General features: G+C 43.5%; 1 pseudogene; it reads right to left on the bottom strand.

Moving 5' to 3' along the window:
- Nucleotides 1-5,189: 5,189 nt before the first annotated feature.
- Nucleotides 5,190-8,232, bottom strand: LOC101639520 (annotated as a pseudogene).
- Nucleotides 8,233-9,384: the final 1,152 nt, after the last annotated feature.

Genomic DNA, 9,384 nt, shown 5'->3' on the forward strand with positions numbered 1-9,384 from the left:
TTCACAAACAAGAGAAAGACCACTGTTCTTGTTAAGCCAACTCTGACTCGGTGACCTTGAGTACCACAGGACAAAACACGGCTCAGTCTAGCTCCATCCTCACAATTATTGTTCTGCTTACGCTCATTTCGGCAGCCACGATGTTGACCCATCCCACAGAGGGTCTTCAAGTAGGATTTGCTTCTCGAGGGACTGGCTTCTCCTGATAATGTAGCTACGTTTGACAAGTGAAGTCTTGCCAGATTCATCTCCGAGGAGCATTTGGGATGTCCTTCCTCCAAGACAGATGGGTTTGTTGTCTAGCCATCCATGGAACTGTCCATATTCTTTGCTAACACGGTTCAGATGTGTCCGTTCTTCTCCTGTCACCACATTTGCTTCTCCTGTCACCCATTTTGTCTTCAGACATCATGCAGTTTTTTATGTTCATCAGTGTTTCAAGTCCTCGTTGCTTTCAGCAAGCAAAGGACTGCCACCTGCATGTTGCAGGTTGTTAATAAGCTTTTGCAATCTGATTCCGCATTCTTCTCCATAGAGTCCAGTTTCTCGGCATATCAAATGTTGTTAATAAATGTCCCTCCACCCTGATGCCACATCCTTCTTCATAAAATTCACATTTTGGATGATTTGCTCAGCATACAGATTGACTAGGGAGGGTAAGAGTTTGCAATCCTGATACACACCTTCCCCTACTTTTAAACCATGCAACATCCCCTTTTTCTATTCAAACAGCAGCCTCTTGGTTCATATACAGGGTCACCATAAGCACAGCTGTTCTGGAATTCCCATTCTTCCCGCTTTTATTCACAGATTATTATGACCTACGCTTCCCTGTTAATGTGCTCCTGCAGTCATTTTCTAAATTATATCTTCAACAAAATTTTAATTGACTATGATATTAATTTTAGCATTTGATAATGTCTTCATTCTGTTGGGTCACCTTTCTTTGGAAAGGCACAAATAAATCTCTTCTAGACAACTGGCTGTCTTCCAAGTTTCTGGCCGTAGACAAAAGGGTGCTTCCAGAGCTGCATCAGTTTGTTGAAACATCTCAATTGGTATTCCATCAATTTCCCCAACCTGTTTTCACTAATGCCTTCAGTACAGCTTGGACTTCTTTCAGCACCATTGGTTTTGCTCATATGCTACCTCCTGAAATGCTGGTATATCAACCATTTCTTTTTGATACAGTGGCTCTGTGTATTCCTTCATATTCTTTTGATGCTTCCTGCATCTTTCAATATTTTGCTAAGTTTGTTGTTATCATTTTAGGTGCAATCCAGTTGGTTCTCATCCATAGGAACTCTATGTACAAGAGAACAAAACACTGCCCAGCCCTGGGTCATCCTCATAAGTGTTATTACGTTCAAGCCCATTGTTACAGCCACATGTCAATCCATCTGGTCGAGGGTCTTCCACTTTTTGGCTGCCCCTCTACTTTACCAAGCATGGCGGCCTTTTCCAGGGACTGGTCTCTCCTGATAGCATATGCAAAGTAGGTGAGACAAAGTTGTCCTTGTTTCTAAGGAGCACTCTGGCCATACTCCTTCCAGGACGATTTGTTATGGTGCTTTCACTATTCTTCACTAGCACCATAGTTCAAATGTGTGGATTCTTCTTAGACCTTCCTGATTCAATGTCCACGTTACAAATGCATATGACGTGATTGAAAATACCATGGCTAGGGCCAAGTGCACCTTAGTCCTCAAAGTAATAAATATCCTTGTTTTTTAACACTCTAAAGAGGTCTTATGCAGCAGATTTACCCAGAGCAATGTAACCTTTGATCTTTTAACTGCTGTTTCTCTGAGAATTGACTGTGGATCAAAGCAAAATGAAATCTTTGACAACTTTCATATTTTCGCTGTTTATCATAATATTACTTATTGGTCCAGTTGTGAGGAGTTTGTGTTTTTTTCCTTTATTAGAATCCAGTGTTCTAAAATCCCCAGTCTTCTCAAGGCTGTCCATAGTTTGGTATGATTCACACAGTCAATGCCTTGGTGTAGTCCATAAAACACAGGTAAACCTCTTTCTGGTATTCTCAGCTTTCAGCCAAGGTTCACCTGACATCAGCAAAGATATCCCTTTTTCCACATTGTGGTAGTTACATAATCTGGTGTCAATTTGAGAAGATTATGAGTGAAGGGGTGGCGTCTAGTCTGTCAATCAGATCATAGCCATTGAGGTCTCTGTGTGGGCATGGCCTTCTCCTGAGAATTCTGGGAAAATCTGGTATTCCTTCTTGGAGGCAGAAGGTACTTTTTCTCTCTCTGCTGACTCTCTTGGAGACGCTCTACTGGCAAGACACATGGTGCTATGCCCTGGAAGCTGGAGAAGCCACGTGGACCTACCCTGATGCAGCCTGGGTGCAGGAGAAACCACATGGAGACCCCTGCCAGCGCTGAGATGCTTACAATGCCACTGGACCCAGAAGACTTCAATCCCACCGACCTGTGATCTTCTTGCATTCAGCATCATTGCATGTGTTTCATGAGTCTGAAGAGGACTTTATAGATTGGTATCAGACATATGGGCTAACTGGACTGGGTTGGGATGTTTTCTTAATGTACAATTATCTTTTATATAAAACTCTCACTTATACACATATGAGTGTCTATGAATTTGTTTCTCTAGTCTACCCAGACTAACACACACATCCTCTTCTGAGTTTGGCCTGAACTAATGACAGTTCTCTGCCAATGTATTGCTGCAACTATTGTTGGATGATCTTCAGAGAATTTTCCTTTCATGTAATATCAGTGATATTGATCTAGAAGTTGCACATTCGGTTCAATCACCTTTCTTTGGAATAAGTACAAATGTGGGTCTCTACCAGTCACTTGGTCAGGGAGCTGGCTTCCAAATTTTCTTGTGGAAAAGAGTGAGTGCTTCCAGTGCTTCCTCAGCTTGTTGAAACATTTCATTTAGTATTCCATCAATTCCTGGAGCCTTGTTTTTGGCTAATGCCTCAGTGCAGCTTACATTTCTTCCTTCAGGACCACTGGTTCTTGCGCTATCTCTTGAAATATTTCAAGACCTATCTTGAAATGTCCTTTTTAATGAGGAATGTGATGCCATTTCTCTGGAATGTGTCATTCCTGTCATAGTGAACCATATCATGGTCTGCTTCAAAATGGTCAATACCAGTCCATTTCAGCTCAGGAAAGCCTGTGTTTTCATGTGGTCCATTTCATTTTTGACAATGTCCAGTTTTTCTGCATTCATACCTTCTACATTCCAAGTTCTAATTAGTAATAGATGTTTGCAGCTGTTTCTTCTCATTTTGAGTCGTGCCCCATCAGCAAATGAAAGTCCTGAAGGCTTTACTCCCCCCAGGCTTTACTCTGTCCACCTCATTGTGGTCCACTCTACTTTGCGAAGGCAGCTCTTCCTTAAATCATAGTTTGAGTGCCTTCAGATAATAGGGGCTCGCTTTGGGGCACTATATCTGACCTATTCTGCTGCTTTTCATGAGGTTCTCATTATCTGATACTGTTTCTCTGTGATTCATAAGATGTTTTAGAGTTGAATTCCTCAGAAATGGACAGCCTATTCTTTCTTCATAGTCTGTTCCTAGTCTAGAACCTCTTTTGCAACACTTTCACTTTGAATGACCTCACTGATATTTGAAATATCAATGACATAACTTTCAGCAGCATGCAAGTCACCAGAGCATGACAGACAGACAATTGGTAGATTTGTAAACAGAATCCCTCAACATTGGAATTCAAGGCTTGATTTTTTTTTTTTCTTTTTCAGCTTGAGAAAAGCTGAGTCTACTCATCCATTTTGGCTTTCTAACCCCAGGTCCTCTGCACACGTTATTATAGTTCTTTACTCTGTCCTCTCGGTTGCCCTTTGAAATGCCCCATTCAGCTCTTGGACTTCATTATTTCTTCTAGTGTCTTTAACTACTCTGTTCAAGGGGAAGTTATTGAGTCTCTTCTGACACCCACTTTGGTCTTTCTTTTTTATCTTTTTTAGTGGCTCTATTAATAAACATATCACAAATGCTCACAATATCAACACAATCTTCTTGGTATGCTAGGCAGAGCCAATATATTTTTAAAATTTTTTACAAAATATCTTTATTTTGGTTTCCCCACACAGTCATTCTTCACTATGATTTGATGAGGTCCTCCAGGTCTATAAGGTCAAGGCAAGACAACATGGAAGAGAGAACTGAAATAAAGAATAGCAAATAACTGGGGACAAAAAAGATTAGTTTCACCTTTGCAGGAAGCAACATCGCTTTGTAGTAGCAGGAATATACAGGTTTCAGCTGCCAGCGCAGGAGGAACAAAAGTGCCTCCATCTACCTAGGCCTGTGACAAGTCAGGGGTCCACTTAAGGTTCAACATCAACAACCCTCATGCATGACACATGCTTCGGTCCCCTCAAGAATAGTAAACAACGTGTTTCTTTCCATGACCCAGGCAGTCTGAAGAAGGCAGGAAACCAAAACTCACTGCCACCGGGTCGATGCCAACTCATAGCGACCCTATAGGACAGGGTAGAAATGTCTCTGTGTTTCTGAGACTGTCATTCTCAGAAAATAGCCCTGTCTTTCTCTCTCAGAGCACCTAGTGGTTTTGAACTGCAGACCTTGAGGTTAGCAGCCCAGCGAGTAACCACTATGCTACAAGAGCATTTTGAAGAAGATAGAAAAGAGCCTTCATACAGGGAAAAACAAACCAAATGTTATTAAATGAAAAGAACAGGTGTTTGTCTTCTGTTTATCTATAGAAAAGTTATGGCATTGACGACTGACCATGGTGAAGGGCAAACAGGAGCCTCCCACACTACATAGAGGACCCAACAGGGTCCATGATGAAGGAATAAGTAGTTAGCTACACTGAACTGCAGTTGAAGCAAGGAAACGTAGAGGAACTGGCTGGCACATGAAAAGTGTGAGGGTGGAGATGGGGTCCACCAAGCACTAGCTGCAGGTCCAGGGGCTGGCTGCATGCTGGCCCAGCGAGGCTTCACAAATTGGGAGACTACACATGATTCGGGCAGAAAGGTGGGGCAGGGACTGTGTGGGAAGATTGGTTGCACACTGCAGATGAGCTGGGGGAGGGGTGGAGGTAGGGACACAAGGGGTATGATGCACTGTGCTGTCACATTCTTTGGAAGTCTTTCAGAAGATGGCTGCAGTTCTTTTAGAAAGAACTCGTTTCTCATGCTTAAAAGACTTCTCCTGACACCATCTCATCCTGATTGGTCGTGATAGACCAGCACAGAGAGCCAGCCAGCAGCATGTCAGTCAACTGGGAGAATGCAATCCCATAAACGACAGCAGCAATGATGCCCAAGTTAGTCTCCATGAAACTTGTCACCAAATCATAGCACCCCTGGTTAGCTTTGGTGGCAGCCACCGTCAGATTGTGTAGCTCCTGTGGGGTCTACAGTCAGTTCCATTCATTCAGCAGCTGGGCCGAGTGCCGTGCTCCGGGGAAGTAAGGGCTGGTGCTCCAGTTGCTGTAGGTCTGCACATCACTGCATATGATCCACTGCCTGGCTTTGCTCATTATTCCTAATGATGTCTGTATGACATCAGTGTCAGTCCTCAGGAAGGTGTCCTTGATCTCATGATGAAACACAAATCCTGAGATGCCCACCAGCAGCTCAGCCAGGAGCACTCAGGACAAAAACTTGGCATAGAGTTCAGCTGCCACAATGAGTAGCAAAGCATCCAAAAACGCCAAAATGACACCAGTGGGAGCAGCGCATGGGGATCGTGAGTTGAGCTCACTCTCTGGGCAATGAGGGAGATATAGGTACTCAGAGTAAGCATGCCCAGGCTCTAACAGCCAACAGGATCTTTCCAGTGACGCAGAAGACAAAGGAGCAGATGAGGAGGGCTTGAGATAGGTCATCACAGGATTGGCCTCTGTTCTCCTCAATGCCGTATTCTTCGTTGCCTTTTAGGGATCCTTTGCATTCATCATGGATGATATCCCCCCCCCCACCGTCCAACAGTTTTATTGGCACATAATTTACATATCATACAATTCAATAGTTCAATCCTTCAGTCATATCAAGGAGAATTATACAATCACCACCACATTAATTTTAGACTAACCCCACACACACACCACCACCACGGTTAAATTGGCTTTAAAATGTGTTGTGTAACCACAATCCATTCTAGTGCTCCCTCCCCACTCCCCCCTTCATTCTTTACTCCCCAAATCCCCTTTTCCTCCCTCTCCCCCACCCCACTCACCCCTGAATTTCCCATATTCCCTTGTATCAATTATTATCTTTATGCATCCAGTTCTCCTGTGCTTCACACCTGGGAGACCCAACAGAAAACAATAAAAAACAACGTCACACTAAGGTGGTAAGGATAAAATCATCATAGTATAAAGAGAAAAATGCAAATAATGTGTAAGTCTCATCGACACTCAAAAAGCCAGGAAAGAAATTTCTGTTGTGGAACCAGTAAGAAATACTTGCACCCAGTACAAATATCAGATTATGTCTATAGGGAGGTCAACTGGCCAAGACTCTTGTCTGTGGCTAGCAGGGATCTTCCAGTGGCTCCGTCTGACCAGATTCTCTGCAGATGGGTTTTGGACCCCTGCCATCCCCCACAACCTCCAAACTGGGTGCTCATATTTATAGCTCTGATGCTTTTTTCTTTGCCATATTTGAATTTTGTCATTGTCATCTTTGAGATCACACAGCTGGTGTGTGCTCCTTCCATGTGAACTTAGTTAGCTCCTCGCTTAGATAGCTGCTTATTTGAATACTAGCCTTTAAGACCTCAGACACTATATCGAATGATAGCCACCGGGCACCATCCACTTCCTTCACCACACTTTGCTGTAGCACCCTTATCTTCAGTGATCATTTTGTGAAGGTGAGTATCAAGCAGGGCCATAATGTAAGAACTGAATATTCTTAAGTTGGAGCTAGGATTTAGTGCGAGCCCAAAACTCAATCCTGGATCTATGTGGGTTTTATTTTAATTTTCTGTAACTTGGGAGTTAATATATAAGTCATATCATTCCATAGTTCAATCATGTCAAACATAATTGTACAATTGCTTCCATAATCAGTGTCCACACATACTTTTCCTTCCCGGGCTTCTTGATGTCATCTCCCTCATATCCCCCCAACCTCTCTATACTATTCCCCCTTCCCCCCAAACCCTTGTTATATTTTCTTTCCCTATAGGCTCAACATCCCTGGGTTTCATTTAGCAAAAAAACAAAGAAATAAATAACACAGCCTCAAGAGGGTGAGCTCCAATGGCGATGTACCTCTGAGATACACCCTAATATAAACAAGCATACGCAGAATATAACAGAATGCCTGACACAGGATTGCCGGAATATTATGTAGCTTAATAAAGCATATAGGGCGCTGATGTAGCCAGACCTTGTTTGTCTGGCAACCAACAGTTTGTACACCACTCTTGGTACAGCTGTCTTCCGCTTCCTCAGACACCATGTGTTTTCCAGCTTAAGTCCTCAGGTTACAAGTGACTCTAGGGTGCAGTCCAGACTCACTCAGTGGAGTTCCCATACGGGGTCTCACCGATGCAACCTCTGCAGCATGACATGCACCCCAAAGATCCAGGATTCAGTGTCCCATTGTTCTACAGCACCCAGCCTGGGTTCCTGGGACACTCCCAGATGCCCTAAGTCAACGCTGCCGGCTCACTGCACTCCACTAAAGACCCTCCCCACCTAATGTTCCCAAGAGCATACTCAGTCTCCCCACCTGGCCCCTGCCAACCTAGAGGTCACCGTTCTCTCCCCTCCCTTCGACAGACATACACCTATGTTTCCTCAATCTTGTCCTTTCCTCTCCCCCTCTCCTGCACCACCCCTCCCATGGGTGATATTCCTGATGCCAGCAGTTCTTGAGATGGTCTCTGAAGTCACGTGGGATATGCTCAAAGTCTACACTGACTCTTACAGACTTGTTTTCATTTTCTTCAACTTCAACTTGCAGAAGAGCAACTCATCCTGTTTCTGGCAACCCCTGGCCTTGTTTTGGCTGATGATCTTGAGCTCCTTTGTCTCTTGCCACAGATGTGGTCAATTTGATTCATTAGTATTCCACCTGGTGAGATCCATGCGTCCAGTCACGATTGTTGACCAAAAGAAAGGAATTTGTGATGAAGACGTCTGGATTTTGCAAGATTCTATCATGGGTGTCCAGCATCATTTCTCTCACCTCCACTGTATTTTCTAACTGCTGAGCCTTCCTCATGATCTCCTACATTTGCCTTCTAAGCATCAGGAATTATCAAGGCATCTTATAAATAGTAGAGGAACAAAAGAGAGCCAGAGAGTCCACTAAAAGGAGCAAAGGATAATGGGTGGAGCAAGAGCCCCCGTTTGAGAGGAGTCCAACCCCAAAGCAAAGCAAAGACTATCAATTCTGACTGAAGGCAGTCCCCAAAGAAAGGAAGGGGGGCCTTCTGTGAGACAAATTGACATCGTGGCTGCAACAATGACTCGGACACAGAAGCCATTATGAGGGTGGTGCAGGACCGGGGCATGTTTCATTCTGTAATGCATATGGTCACTAGGTGCCGGAAGTGATGAGATGGCCCCTAACAGCAACAGCAACATGTGCTGCCAAGTAGACCTGTACTCCACCACGTGTTCACGGCTGTGGCCTCTCAGAAGCAGAGCACCAGGCCTTTACTTCCAAGGTGCTTCAGGTTGGGCTCAAATTGACAATCTTCACTTCATAGTTGAGCACTTAACCACTTCTCCCACCACAGAACCCCCAGACGTTTCCAGGAGGAAATGCAAAGATCTTTAGAAAACTTTAGAAATTGCTGGACACCTATCAATCTGTGTTTAGCTACTCAAACCCTTAACTTCCCCGGTCTACCTGTATGTGTTCTGAAATACATGTAAACTTACACACCACACACAATTAAACTTCTATCCCAGGTTCCCTTCCCCCATACTTTATCACCGCTTCTTTCATTCCCAGGTTCCCTGCAAAAATAAAATAAACAAAACTGCCAATCACAAATCAAGGCGATAAAAGGCAAATAATTTACTTCTGTGAGAAAAGGGACCATCTAATCTGAAGGGCTGAATTGGAATAAGTAGTCTTTGTATTAATCCTCTAGTTTTGTTTGCTTGAAAATTTGTGACCATCTCCTAATTTCTTCTTGTTCTTTATTTTAATTAAAAGATCACTTTATTGGGGGCTTTTACAGCTCTTATGAAACCCATACATCAATTGTGTCAAGTATAGTTGTACATATGTTGACATCATTAATTTCTAAACATTTACTTTCTATTGAATCCTTAGTATTAACTCCTCTTTCTTCCCTCCCTTCCCTGCCCACCCTCGTGACCTCTTGATAAATTATAAATTACTATGATTTGTCTATCTTAC

Source organism: Echinops telfairi, unplaced genomic scaffold (assembly GCF_000313985.2).
Source record: "Echinops telfairi isolate 266 unplaced genomic scaffold, ASM31398v2 ScPeMD7_3533;HRSCAF=4204_0, whole genome shotgun sequence".
NCBI classification, from domain to species: domain Eukaryota; kingdom Metazoa; phylum Chordata; class Mammalia; order Afrosoricida; family Tenrecidae; genus Echinops; species Echinops telfairi.